The following is a 15,272-nucleotide window of genomic DNA, read 5'->3' on the forward strand; positions in this document are numbered from 1 at the left end:
TCAGCAGGTAACATACACGGCAACAAGAGGGAAAAGTTCCTAAAGCCCACGGGGGAGGAGAGAAATACTACCCCAGCCAATGAGATGGATAGAGGGATAAAGGGGGGGGGGGGAGAAAGAAAGAAAAGTTCTATGGTTTTTTTTTAAAAAAAGTTTGCTCACTATTTCCAAATTCTGATGGCAGCTTCTACCCCTCCTCCCAGCCAAGAACGAAGAGAAAGACGGAATTACAAGTACCCGACGAGGTGGGGGCGCTTTTGAAATAAGTTAGATTCCTCTTTTTCCCCTCTCATTACCCCCCTCCCTCCTCCAGGGTTCAAGGAGGGAAGATGAAGTAAACTTACAGGTAGATCATTCAGAGCAAGCGAATCGGAAGGGAAACAAAGCAAAAATGAAGAAGGAAGCGCCTTCTCTCTCCCCCCCCCCCCCCCCCCCCCCCCACTTTTCAGGATGGGCTTGTTGGGAATGGCACGTACTTTCAGGAAAGATGAAGAACAAAAAAAGGGAGAGAGAGGTCAGCCAAAGCTACAGCAGTGCGATTAACCAGACGAGAGAAAACTTGATCCACCGGTTCCTTAAGAGGGAAGGGGGGGAAATCTTGGAGGGGGAAAAAAAGAAGACGGGGGGGGGGGCTGAAAGGAGTAGATCACAGAGTTTTAAGAAGAAAAAGAATCCAGAAAGTCAGGCCACTAATTATTTTTGGCCCTAGGCAAAATAAAAACGATCTCCTAATTTTACCGGTGTCTATGTTTCTTTCCGCGCGCTGTCAATTAATTTAAACCCTGCGTTTTTTAAGTAGAACGCGTGGTGTACCATGAAATATTGTGTTCTCTTTAGATTTTGTCGGAGGGATCCGCGCGTGCATTGTGGACGAGAGACTCTTCTTAACTGTAATTGACAAGCCCAGCTCAGATAAGAAAACAAAAGCCAACCGTAGCAAAACTGGGGACGAATTAATCGATTAACCCCCTAGAAATCAGAATTCTGTTTTTTTAAAAGGCATTCTTTAATCCGTATTCATTTAGATGGATCGACCAACATTGAATGATGGGGATGGTTTTCCAAGCAGAAATGCAAATCTGCCCCTTTTTGCATCCTTATGTTATTCTAAAGATTTATTTTGGGATTAAAAAGCAACAAGTCCTATTGACACCGAGGTTAGAGATGCTCCATAATTGCGCGGTCTTCTCTGACAGACCGTGTCCGCCTCCCTGCCCTTCGCAGCCACGCACACCTATTCACCCCCGACGACACCGAAGACAGAGCCCGGCAGGCAGCCTTCCTAGAGATAAATGATCTTGTTTCTATCCGCCACCAGCCAAGCCGAAGAAATAGCCCAACAAAGATTTACCTCAGCAGTGCGTGTAGGGAAACAATTCCACCATCCTCCCGGTTTGTTTGTTTTGTTAATGAGTCTTTTCCTTTCTCGGTTTCTTTCCTAGGCTTAGCGATCGTGTGTTTGCGCCCCGCAGTTGGTTATGGAAACTAAGGCAGTGGATCTGTAGCTAAGGGTAATCCTGTTTTTTACTTCCTCCATCTTCAGAGAGCAGGGTTAGCCTGGGACAACTGGTCAAACCCCGAGAAACCGATCCGGCAACTCACACGCTCGCTCGCGCACTCACTCGCACACACATACACACAGGCATCACAGACGTCTCACCCAGACACTCAGAGCCGGAGAGAGCGATCTGGGAAGCGCGTTGTCTGGCTTGGCAGCGCTGCTCAGCTGACTCGGCAATCGATTACAGGACAAGTCCCCGAACACGCCCGCAGCCTCTTTGCTCTCGAGAACAGGCGGCTCTTCCCGGGCGGAGGCGCTGAGTGCCTGGGCAGACCCCGCTCCCCCAAGGGAGCAGGGGGAAAGGGCCCCGTCGCGACCCCGACATTGCTGCTAGCGCTGTATAAACTTTTGGGGAAGGGGCTTTTTTACCGCTCCATTTTCCTTGCTGTAAAACTCTGCTGGTTGGGCACTGTATTCCACTGTTGCCTGTCTCAACATAACTGTAACACGGAAGCGAAATCGAATAAATGAGAGAGGGAGAGATCGCACAGCAAAATAGGCCACCGAAGGCTCGCTAGTAGACTTCAAAACATACTAGGCTAACACGTGATTTATGATTTGGTACGTTGTGCTATCCTTGGCTGATCTCAAACATCTTAGTAGGATTGGTTACACTACATTATTATTATTATTATTATTATTATTATTATTATTATTATTATTATATCATTGTACTGTATATTGTTGTTGTGAGCCGCTCCGAGTCTTCGGAGAGGGGTAGCATACAAATCTAATTAATAATAATAATAATAATAATAATAAATATTATTATTATTACAGTATTATTATTATTTATTAGATTTGTATGCCGCCCTTCTCTGAAAACTTGGGGTGCCTCACAGAATAAATATAGAAACAAAGCGTACAAAACAAATCTAATACATTAAAAAACTACAGCTAAAACCCCTATATATTACTCAATCAGACAATCCAGTCACACCATTCATCACGTATACAGAGATGGGAGACCCCGGGAATTCGCAAAGCTGTAGGCTAAAAACTGGGAAGGCTTTTGGTATATCTATAATAACTATTGGTTCAATATCTATAATGTATATCCCAGAAGGTGTCAATTTATTCCCATATAGAAGAATAGATGGATGTGCCATATGATATGACCAATAGTAGCCCTCAATTTGGAAGGAAATTTTATTTTCATTTGGTGTGAATCCCAGTACTCTCAGTTTATATTTTAGATTTGCCAAATGCAAGTATTGGGTTAATTTAATAAAATAGTAGATAATCCAAGGTTAAGCATATGGTCATAAATCAGTCTTAGCCTTTAAACCTGAAATTTACCAAGATCTCTAATCCAAGTACAATATAATATTTTAAGAAGTTTCAGAGCTAGAGCTCTTCAGATATACATGATCTTGTTCTGTCCCAAATTTCAAGTAGTTTTCCCCAATTTTGAGTGAGGTCTCAGTGCAAGGAAGGGCATTTTCCATATACTGTATTTAGAAGGATCTTCCTTTTTACTGTTTTCAAGCTTGGTTCCTGTGAATTGAAATACAACACAAATTCAAAGGCCGGACTCTGTCTTTTTGTAATCTTATCCATGCTTGGACTAATGTCTACCTTGAAATTCTCTTAACAAGAAGTTTGCCATTTATTTATTTATTTATTATTTATTGATTGGATTTATATGTCGCCTCTCTCTGAGGACATTATCTCCTTCCAGAATGGATTTTCAACTTCCCAGTCTAATTTATGCCTGGGGATTTCCAGGTGGTTTCCCATCCAAGGGCTAACAAGATTTCTGCTTAAATTACTGAAGATTAGTAAGGTGCTGCCACCTGCTGTGTGCAATGCATGTCTACTCAAAAGTAAATTTCACTGATAGTGCTAAATTGATTTACAGACTAAAATAGATTTTAGGTATATTAATAATAAATATTGCTGCTTATGCCAAACACTTTAATAAATAAGCAGATTGCCTCTCATATCACTAGCCCAATGCTTTTAGGAAATGGTCAGTGGATTCTTCTCTGCCTGCCCCAGGCTAGCAAAGCCCAGCCCTGTGATTTGTGTATAGCAAGGTAGAGGGATTATGTTGGTTTAAGACACAACAGTTAGCTGAGAAGGTCTTTTGCAATTGTTTGCACTGGAGGTGGGGCACTTGGCTTTCCCAATTCCAAATGCTTGGAAGTGGAAGCTGCGTTGGATGGGTAGGCTTGTGGTGAATAAGGTTAAGGCAAAAACTGCATCTGAAATACGTTGAGTAATAAAATTGGATTTCAAACAACTCAACTTCCTTTACTACCTTTATCTTTTTCTAATTTGCAGCAGAATAGAACTTAACTTTGGAATTCAAGTTGTCTCCATATTCGTTTCTGCCAATAATAAAGAAAGTTAAAGATAAACCAAACTTTTTGGAGACAACAAAAATGTATCACTCTTATTTTGATCTATCCCTATCCAATTCCACTGCTCCATTTACATGACATAGACTTTGGATATTTAAAGACCTGTCTTTGGAGCTCGAGATGAAAATATGTCAGGCAGAATGCTGCATATTGCTTGAACCTTGGCTCCCTGTATCATTTGGTCTTAGAAAAAAGAGTTGCTTTGATTTGTCAATATAATGAAAAGTGAAGTATGCAGTATTAATCATTAGCTTCAGACTTAACTCAGAAGGAATAACTATTAAATCTGGAGTTTTCCCGAGATTTAATTGTACTTTAACACTGATCTGATCTTGAAATTGGTTCCCTTTCTTGATAATCTTTTATTGATAATTGAAATAAAAGGAATCAAATGTATAATACCTGCAAAAAATAATGTGCAATCATTTTTATAAAATGTATTTCAAAATCTCCACTAATTTCATCCTACTTGTTTATTAATAGCTCTTTTCAGTTGTATACAAGATATTACTTAGCACCAGGAGCTCTATATTTCTGATAATATTTCTGTCCCTTAAACAAATAATTATCAAAATAAAGGTTTAGAGTGGAACATTTAATTTGGTATTCAACACATTATAACATGAAAATTTTGTCCTGGCACTCATTGTTTGCTTGGTACTTAATGCAAAAACTAGACTTGTCATTGTCATCTGCCTTGAGACTTGCTATATTATTCCTTATTGGTAAAACTTTTTGGTACTCATAATTGTTGGCAATGATCATGCCTCCCCAACCCAATTAATGATGTGTACTGAGGTATTTATGTGGGATAGTGGATACAGTGTCATGATCAAAGCACCGTCACTCTCTATTCCATGTGTTCAGCTGCACCAGGACTTCAAACCGGTAGCAGGTTACACCCGGTACTGTTGGGATCAGGATTCTGGTAGCGAAAATTGAGATACACATGCATCTCCATGCCCCCAATGCGTGTGCCTGTGCGCCCAGGTGAGATTTGGCTTCTGTGCATGTGCAGCAAGTGAAATCTTGTATGAGGATGCTAACGATGTTCCCAGCTCTTACCACTTGCAAGCTCTTTAATTATTACTCTCTGCCAAGAATGTTTTCCAAACCCTGTCTTGATTTTTTGTTTTTTATTCTCTATTTACTCCAAATGTTTCTTTCCAGCCCTAACCAGGTACTAATGATGTTCCCAGCGATTACCTGCTTGCAAGCTCTTTCATTGTTACTCTCTGTGAAGAAGAATGAAATGAAAAAAGCAATGAAAAAAACCTTGCGAAGACTTTGGCTTGAAAAATATTCTTCACAAAGAGTAACAGTGAAATATCTTGTGAGAGCTGGGAACATCATTAGCACCTGGTTAGGGCTTGAAAGAAACATTTGGAGCAAGTTAAAGCAATGAAAAAACCCTGCAAAGACTTAGGACTTAGAAAACATTCTTTGCAGAGAATAACAATGAAAGAACCTGCAAGGTAAGAGTTGGGAAGTTCATTAGCACCTAGTTAGGACTGGGGGGGAAAGTTTCAAAAAAGCTACATTCAGAGCATAAGATGCACCTGAATTTTAAGCCTGTTTTAGGGAGGAAAAGGGTGTGACTTATGTTTCTTAATTAATCTTTCATCCAATGCTGTGAGTATGTTATCTAATTCTGTCATCTCCAAATCAATGCCCTCCATTTTATTGTCTTTATCATATCTTGCCTGCATTTGCATTTTCATATTCCAATCCATTTTTATCTCTTGTGGCTCCAATCCTTGAGTAGATTTCAATTTCCCTTTATCCATCAAAATGTCCTTGTCAGATTGGTTTTCCAGCTTCGTCCCTATCAATGTCCATCTCTTGCATAATTTCCTTGCTCGTGTCTTCCTTATACCAGCCAGGATGGGCTATTGCCTCTCATCCCATGCTTCATGCAAGTCTCCTAGTGGGAATCTTGGCAAAACCCTTGAGCTAGAGCAGTGATGGGGTACTTTTTGGGGGATCAGGTGCACGTGTGATAGTGCCCACATGCGTGCCCACACCCATAATGAAATGCCCTTCCCCATGCATGTGCACAACCCCCACCTACATTCCCCCTGTGCATATGCACAGGCCTCACTGATGCCTCCAGCCCATCACACCATTTTTTGCTGCCCCCAGGCTTTAGGAGGCTTCCCTGAAGGCTGGGGAGAGTGAAAATGGCTGAAAAGAAAGCCAAAACACAGCTGGCCAGTGCACACATGCGCACAGGGATTGACATAGGGCAACACCTTGTGTGCCCTCAGCTATGGCTCTGCATGCTACCCGTGGCACGTGTGCCATATGTTTGCTATCACTGAGCTAGAACTTCCCATGTCTCTCTATTTCCAATGTAGAAATTCAATTGACTCTGCTTGGTCTCCCATGTGGCCAAGTTTCTTACAAGCTTCCTGCCCCACATATCAATTTTCAGAACAAAAAAAAAAAGGAGGAGGACTCTGGTTCCCTATCAGAGTAAGAGAAAACCTGCCTTTCCATTTTTGGATGGAGTAAGGGTCCGGGAGGACCTCTACTCCCCTTGCAATAAGTACGGGCACCTCCTTCCATGGCCTTTTCTTGCCTCATGGTTTTCAGACCCAAGAGTGTCTGGGAGGATCTCTGCTGTCCTATAGTGAGTATGAGCAACTTCTTGGATGGGACTTTGCTCAGTCACTTCCCAGCTGGTTGCCCAGGTTTAACTCACTCATATCCTGTTCTTTCTTTACACAGGTTCCCTATAGAAGGTCCTGTGCTCTGGCCAAACCCCCTTGCTTTCCTTGCTATCAGTCATGGTCGTGTGAGACTACTAATAATAATAATTAATAATCATTTATTAGATTTATATGCCACCTCTCTCCAAGGACTTGGGGTGGCTCACAACAATAATAAAATACAATAAACAGTGGTACAAATCTAATATTAGTAAAACTGAAGTTAAAACCCCTTAATATTAAAAAACAATCAATACTACATAATCATACCATTCTCAAATGCTATGATCAGCAAAGGGTGGGGGGGGGAAATCAGCCCCCCCATGCCTGGTGACATAAGTGGGTCTTTAACATCTTGTGGAAGACGGGGAGGGTGGAGGCAATTCAAATCTCCAGAGGGAGTTGATTCCAGAGGGCCGGGGCCGCCACAGAGAAGGCTCTTCCCCTGGGTCCCGCCAGACAGCATTGTTTAGTCGATGGGACCCGGAGAAGGCCTAATCGGCCGCTGGGAACATATCTGGATGCAATTGGGAAAGGCACAGATGGAGCAAGGTCCAGCTGTGATTGGTAGAAGGGTCCTCTCGATCACGTACACACATACACAGAGAGAGACAGAGGCATAAATACATTTCCCTTGCTCTCCTCTTAACTTTTAAAAGTTAAAATTTAGATTTATTCATCTTCTTTTCAATCAGTCATTCAACTCAAAACTGATAACCCTCTTTACTACCCTTGCTCCAAACAAGCAAGGTTTGCTAAACTTCCCCACAGACACAAGGATTCTACTGCTGGCAGGATGGATGCTTACCCAGAAATAAGCACTTGGCCTTATTGCAGTGGTTCTGAACCTTTCTAATGCTGAGACCCCTTAATAAGTTCCTCATATTGTGGTGTCCCCCAACCATAAGTCTAGTGTCAATTCTCCCAACAGAGCTTTAAACTGATTGGCAAGAAGGTCAGAGGGACACCCTATTGTAAATTGGTCAGATTGTAAAACCCGAGGGCCACCCCTTATTGGTCGGGTTGTAAAAATATGTTCCAAGATACCAGAATAGAAGTTTTAGATCCTACCCATGGCCTTAGGTGACCCCTGGGAAATGGCTGTTCAACCCCCATAGGGGTCCCGACCCCCAGGTTGAGAATCATTGCCTTATTGCCATGCATTCAAAAGCCTGATTTGGCTTATTTTCTGGGATGTCTTATTTTGGGGGAAATGGGGTACCATTCAATCAGACTTATAGTAAATCTACATTTTTGCTAGTCATGGATGTTTCTAATGTCATATCACACCCTGAAATAGATTCAATGTTTTGAAATAACATACTACACCATATTTATTTATAGTCTGAAATTCAGTATATATGAAGTTTAGCTCAACTATCTATACTTCATTAAGGGATTCAACCATGGGTTTTATGTGCCTATGATTAAACTGAACAGAGCATAATTTCATAACAAATTGCTCTCTTGAATAAAATATGGGATTTTAGAATAGACACTAATATATTACTGTTGGAAATACTGTAAAATATGTAGAAATTTTAAATTAAATATAAGCATTTCAATGGGAGAAAACGCCACATGAACAACTTGGAAATTTCAATTTTCCACAATCTTCTTAGGATAAGTGGCTTAAAATGTAATTAATTGAGTCTGTATTAAGATATTCTTTGTTAGCATTTAAAAATTTAATGTGAAGGGTGACACAACAAATCATAATTAAATAGCTAACAGAATTAAATATATTTTGCCAAATTTTGCTGGCTTTAAAATTCACTTGAAGGAAAAGATTAAAAAAGTGACTGAATTGCAATTTTAGAAACATGAAAGTTAAACCAGGAGCTAAAACTGCACACATATTTTGGACTGGCATATCCATGTTAAAACTGCTCATATCGATGATCAATTTCATGAAATGTGCAACATTCATACCATAGAAGTAATCACTATATCATAGAAGTAATTCTTCTAGTATTTTTATTCATCAAGTGGCTTAGTCAATCAATCGATCAATCAATCGATCAATCAATCAGAATAGATTGGAAGGGACCTTGGAGGTCTTCTAGTTCAACTCTCTGCTCAAGCAGGAGATCTATACTATTTCAGACAGGCGGCTATTCAGCCTTTTCTTGAAAACCTCCAGTGATGAAGCACCTACAACTTCTGGAGGCAAGCTCTTCTACTAGTCAATTGTCCTCACTGTATTAGCTGCTTCTGCATACTGTTAGCTCATGTTTAAGGGATCATCCACTAAGACTCCAAGGTCCCTCCCACAGTAACTATTTTTGAGCCAGGTTTTACCAAATTTGTACTTGTACCTTTGGATTTTCCTACCTAGATGAAAAGCTTGCATTAAATCTCACATTGAGTAGGGCCCATTGTTCTAGTTTATCAAAGTCTTTTTGGATCCTGAGTTTGCCTTCTGGGTTATTGGCTATTCCTGCCAAGTTAGTGTCATCTGAAAATTTGATGAGTTCCCCTTCTATTCCTTCATCTAAGTCAGGGATAGGCAAACTTGGCTCTTCTATGACTTGTGGACTTCAACTCCCAGAATTCTTGAGCCAATCATGCTAGCTCATAAATTCTGGGAATTGAAGTCCACATGTCATAGAAGAGCCAACTTTGCCTACCCCTGATCTAAGTCATTTATGAAGATATTGAAGAGTATTGGGATGGAACATTGTGGTACCCCATTGTTTACTTTCCTCCATACAGGTTTATTACCATTAAGGACTACTTGTTCAGTATTGCTTGTCAGCCAGTTATAAATGGTTGTCAGCCAGTTACAAGTGTCTATCCCACATTTTTCTAGTTTACTAAAATGTAGGTTGTGGTCTACTTTGTCAAATGCCTTGGTGAAACCTAACTATACTATCTCTCTCTCTCTCTCTCTCTCTCTCTCTCTCTCTCTCTCTCTCTCTCTCTCTCTCTCTCTCTCTCTATCTATCTATCTATCTATTTTATTAGAGTTGAAAGGTATCTTGCTAGTCTTCAAGTCCAACCCCCTGCTTAAGCAGGAAATCCTACAGCACCCCAGACAAATGACAGCCCAATCTCCTCTTGAAAATGTCCAAAGTTGGGGAGTTCGCAATCTCCGCTGGCAGGCCATTCCACTGGTTGATTGCTCTGACCATCAGGAAGTTCTTCCTTATTTCTAGGTTGAATCTCTCCTTGGTCAGCTTCCAACTTCCTCGTCTGGCCCTCTGGTGCCCTGAAAAACAGCATGACCCCCTCCTCTCTGTAGCAACCACTCAAGTACCTGTAGACGGCTATCATGTACCCCCTGACCTTTCTTTTCTCTAGGCTATCCATGCCCAGTTCCAGCAATCTCTCTTCATAAGTCTTGGTTTCTAGTACCCTAATCATTTTGGTTGCTCTTTTCTGTACCTTCTCCAGAGTTTCTATGTCTCTTTTGAAGTGGGGTGACCAGAACTGAATGCAGATGTGGTATGACCAGGACATTATAGAGTAGTATTAATACCTCTCTGGTCTTGGAGTGTATCTACCTGTTGATACATTTTAGAATTGTGTTGGCCTTTTTAGCTGCTGCTGCACATTGCTGGCTCATATTTAGTTGATTATCCACCAAGACTCCGAGATCCCTTTCACAGTCACTACTGCTAAGTAGGGTTCCTCCCAGACTGTATGCATGTCTAGGTTTTTTTTTAACCTAGGTGAAGGACTTTACTCTTCTCGATATTGAACATCATTTTGTTAGTTTGGGCCCACAGCGTTAATTTATCTAGGTCTTTCTGTATTTTGAGCCTATCCTCTAGGATGTTGGCTATCCCTGCCAGGTTGGTGTCATCTGCAAATTTGATTAGTTCATAGAAATATAGAAGATTGGCGGCAAAAAAAGACCTCATGGTCCATCTAGTCTGCCCTTATACTATTTTCTGTATTTTATCTTAGGATGGATATATGTTTATCCCAGGCATGTTTAAATTCAGTTACTGTGGATTTACCAACCACATCTGCTGGAAGTTTGTTCCAAGGATCTACTACTCTTTCAGTAAAATAATATTTTCTCATGTTGCTTTTGATCTTTCCCCCAACTAACTTCAGATTATGTCCCCTTGTTCTTGTGTTCACTTTCCTATTAAAAACACTTCCCTCCTGAACCTTATTTAACCCTTTAACATATTTAAATGTTTCAATCATATCCCCCCTTTTCCTTCTGTCCCCCTCTATTCCCTCATCTAGGTCATTGATGAAAATGTTGAAGAGCACAGGGCCCAGGACAGAACCCTGCGCTACTCCACTGCCTACCTTCTTCCATGTGGATTTGGAGTCATTGAGAACAACTCGTTGGGTGTGGTTGGTCAGCCAACTGTTTATCCATCTGCATGTGTTGTAGTCTACCCCATTTTTTTCTAATTTGTGGATTAGGAGATTGTGATCTACTTTATCAAAAGCTTTGCTGAAGTCCAAGTATATGAGGTCAACTACGTTGCGTTGGTCAGTATTTCATTGATCTACTAGTTTATTCACTTATTCAAAGAATGAAATAAAATTAGTTTAGCATGATCTATTTTTAACAAACAGATATGACTTTATATGTTTATAACTTCATTTCTAGATGTTCACAGATCTGTTTGTTGATTATTTTTTCCAGTATCTTCCCAAGTATTGGCTGATTGATGTTAGGCTGATGGGTCTATAGCAGTGATGGTGAACCTTTTTTGGTATACGTACCAAAAGGGGGTTTGTGGGTGTGCTAGCATACCTGGACGTGCCCACACCCCTTCACTCCCATGTATATGCACCCTCCACTGCCCCTGCGCATGTGCACAGACCTCACTGAAGCCTGGTACTTGAAAAAAATCACCCAAACAGGCAAACCGGAGGTTCGGGAAAGTGGACTTCTGGTTTGCCCATTGTGCTGTTTTTTGCACTCCAGGGCTTCAGGAAGTTTCCCTGAACCCTCAGGAGTGCAAAAAACTTAACAACTACTAACCAGAAGTGTGTTTCCCTGAACTTCCAGTTTGTATGTTGGATTATTATTTTTTGCCTATGGGGCTTCAGAGAAGCTTCCCTGAAGCATCCGGCGGGTGATACGGCCTTCCCCAAGGCTGAAAATCACCTGGCCAGCATGCGAATGTGCACTGGAACTGGCCCAGGGCAAAGTCTCACACGCCCTCCAATATGGCTCTGTGTGCCACCTGTAGCATGCATGCTATAGGTTCACCATCAAAGGTCTATAGTTTGCTGGGTCTGTTTTTTTCCTCCTTTTTTAAAGATGAGAATCACATCACATATTCTTCAGTTCTCCAGTAGTTCCCTGGTATTCCAGGATTTTTGAAAAAGATGGTTCTGAAATAACATCTGCCAACTCCTTCAGAACTCTGGTTTGTAATCCATTTGGTTCTCATGATTTATATTCATCAAGATCAGACAGGTGTCCTCTTCTCATTTTCTTGCTTATTCTAATTTTTATTTCTAATATGTCTTGTATGGTTAAGGTTTTTTGTAGATTGGGCTATAATTTCTTTTTCTGCAAATACTGATGCAAATAATGGATTAAGCAATTCTGCTTTCTCTCTGCTGTCTGTTACTTCTTTGCTATTTTTTCTCTTTAGTGGACTGACTGTTTCCTTTTTTTTCTTATGACTTATGCTGTATGTTGAAAGAAACTTTTAAAAATTATATTTGACATTTGCTGTAAGTCTTTGTTCATTATGAGTCTTTGCTTTTCTGACTTCATCTTTGCATATTTGGGGTATCTGCTGATACTATGTCTTAGTTATGTGTCCCTCTTTCCATTTTGGAACCATCCCCTCTCTCCCACTGCCAGAAAGGTTGGGAAACTGTGGGCTAGACATACCAAGCTCCATAACCACAAACTATCATATGAAGCCCAGAAGGTCTATTTAAACAATTTACTCTCCTATAATCCCCATCCAAAGTAGCCTGGAATAACATTGGACCTGAATGAAGATACAGCTAGAGAATACAGTGGCAAAAAGCAATACTAGGAACATCATACTCCAGGAATTAGGTGGAATGGATGGGAGCTTGAACTGCTGCCCTCAGGTCAACCTCATCAAGGTTGGTTTATTCTGGAGCAGAGTATGGCCCCCTGTATGGCTTAACAGCTGCAATACTAGTGAGTTAGACATCAGACTCATCAATACCATGAGGATGCTAAGCACATGTATTAAAACCTTTCCAGCTTGCTGGCTTCCTATTATGACCCATATAGCACCAACAGCTTTATGAAGGCAAGATGCATTAGTGAAAGAATTCAGAAAAATTATCAACAACTCACTCCTACCAGTGCGTGCTGCCTCATTTACCAGCCAGAAGACTCAAATTCAGGAAACCCCTACTGGCATTTGCACAACATCTGCCTACTATATCCATTGATTCCCAATGGAAAGCCAAATGGGTCACTGAATTCCCAGTCATAGAAAGATACATAAATGACCCCACAAAAAGGGTGTCAGGCTTTGAACTACCATGTCAGTAATGGACAATCTTGAATAGGATTTGCACCTCACATAGTACCTGCTGGTACTTTCTGTATAAATGGGGTATAGTAGCCTCCCTTCAGAGTGACTGCAGAATTCCACATCAAACTGTAGATTACAGCTGAAAGCTGAGGGCATATTCAGTATCAGTTCAGTATCTGATTTTTTAAAATATAAATGACACTGTGCTTCAATGATTAGATGGGCCTAGATATTTGAATTTAAATCTTTTTAACATTTATAATTTATTGCATTGTACTAATTTAGGTAAAATATAAATATATCTGACTAGTCCATGCATGATATGTTAAATAAATAAATAAATCAAGGTCTCTCAAACAATCATTACACAAGATAGCTTCTTTATCATTTTTGTTGCTCTTCTCTGCACGCTTTCTAGGACTTCAACATTTAATTGTATTCCAGCTGCCGCCTCCAGGAATGATGGTTTAACATCACACAATGTTTAAAAAATTGGACTTGGGACATTCTACTTAGACCAGCTTTCCTTCCTGGAGGGTCCAAATACTTGAGCTCACTCATGTTCATGGTGTCGTCCAGAGATTACAGCATCTCCAGTCATAGAGTACAGGGTGCGGAAGATGGCAGCAATGCTCAGAAATTGCTACTGTTAGCAGAGATGCGGAGATGGAGAGAGAGGGCACCCGACGCCAAGAGAACCAGAAGTCAGTCACCTGGTGAGAGGAGTCTACAGTGGAGGTTCCTTAAGACAATTCGGGTGCTGGAGTGTGCAAGGAAGTTACGCTAGCAGATTTTTTTTCCAAACGATGCTGAAGGCACCGGACTGTGACAGAGCCCGGCACTGAGGCAGCCAAAAACAATGGTCTGAGACGGCTCCGGCAGCTTCCCTTCATCGCGTGACATTCCCGGTGCTGCTGCTCCTCGAAGCGAAGCTGCCGCCGCGGCGAAAGAAAAAGTTTGTGCAGCTGCCTAGAGGTAAAAAAATGAACCACTGAGGAAAGAAGGCCCCCCCCCCAAAGTTGCTGGTATTGCAGCCACCCCCATCCTTCCTGTAGCTTGGAGCAGTTAGATGGTAGCTTGTGGGAGGCTTAACAGGGGCGTGTCGGATCCTGATTCACATCCAGTCTCATCCTGTCCCCTTAGATCTTGTGGCAGGTGCTTTGCCAAGTCGCCCTGGGACTCAGTGAACTCAGCCCCCCCCCCATGTTGCTGAGAAGGGGTATAACATGCAGGAGGCATAGACAGCGGCACACCTGCTTTGTCATAGCGAAAGCGACACTTTGTTGCTGGGTGTAACATTTTGGATAATAACCCAAATTTTCTGTGGCTGTTTGCTATCCGAATTTTTGTTCGTTATCCAAAGCAAATTTTTGCTGAAAATTTTGTTCCTTATCCAAAAAGTACGCTAACCAAGGCGTTTGCTAACTGAGGTACCACTGTATTGGCTTTTCCCTCTGTGAATCCTAGAATCAAGGATTTCCTTGATTTCAGTGTTGTTCTCCTTCCCTCATGATGGGAACAGGTGGTGTAGAAGCAGGTGGTCTGAGATTACCTCTCCTTTGAATAAATGAATGTGAAATATGGGGTGGACCAGCCTGAATGTCTTTGGAAGGAATAGTTCTACTGTTATCGAATTGATAATCCGAGTGATAGGGAAAGGTCCAATGAACTTTGGCCCTAATTTCTTTGATGGCTGTAATGATTTCAAGAATTTTGTAGATAAGTATACTTTATCTCCCACATGGAAAGGTTTGGGTTCCATTATTTTCTTGTCAGCTTGACTTTTAACAACCTCTATAGCTTCTGTCAATGCTAATCTAGCTATTGGCCATGTGTTTTGTAAAGTATCCATCCACTCTTTAAGTGAAAGGGTAGTGGGTTCTTCTTTGGGTAATTCATGCATGGAACTGAAACTCTGTCCTGTTGCTACTCTAAACAGAGTAAAACCAGTACTTGAGTGTACAGAGTTATTAAATGCAACGTCAGCAAAAAGTAACGTTTCAGTCCAGTTATCCTGTTGAAAATCAATAAAGCATCTTAGATATTGTTCTAGTACTGAGTGATGGACTCAATCCCTGGGCAGTGCCAAGTAAGCTCAAAAATTCCCTCCAAAAGTTGGAGATGAATTGGACTGTCAGAGATGATTCTTTGTGGAGCTTCATGAAAACAATTAATGTGTATT

General features: G+C 41.2%; 1 protein-coding gene across 11 annotated transcripts in view; it reads right to left on the reverse strand.

Annotated features, from left to right (window-relative positions):
* Positions 1–1,721, reverse strand: part of IKZF2 (IKAROS family zinc finger 2) — a 270,987-nt gene extending 269,266 nt beyond the window's left edge. For 9 of the 11 annotated variants that reach the window (XM_070732188.1, XM_070732190.1, XM_070732182.1 and 6 more), the window contains exon 1: positions 1,352–1,532. The gene's annotated coding sequence lies outside the window, so the exon portion shown is untranslated. Of the gene's footprint in view, positions 1–1,351; positions 1,546–1,660 lie in introns of those variants that run through there. The other 2 variants (XM_070732181.1, XM_070732187.1) reach the window with 2 other exon arrangements.
* Between the last annotated feature and the right edge of the window lie 13,551 nt (positions 1,722–15,272).

Source organism: Erythrolamprus reginae, chromosome 1 (genome assembly GCF_031021105.1).
Source record: "Erythrolamprus reginae isolate rEryReg1 chromosome 1, rEryReg1.hap1, whole genome shotgun sequence".
Classification (NCBI taxonomy): domain Eukaryota; kingdom Metazoa; phylum Chordata; class Lepidosauria; order Squamata; family Dipsadidae; genus Erythrolamprus; species Erythrolamprus reginae.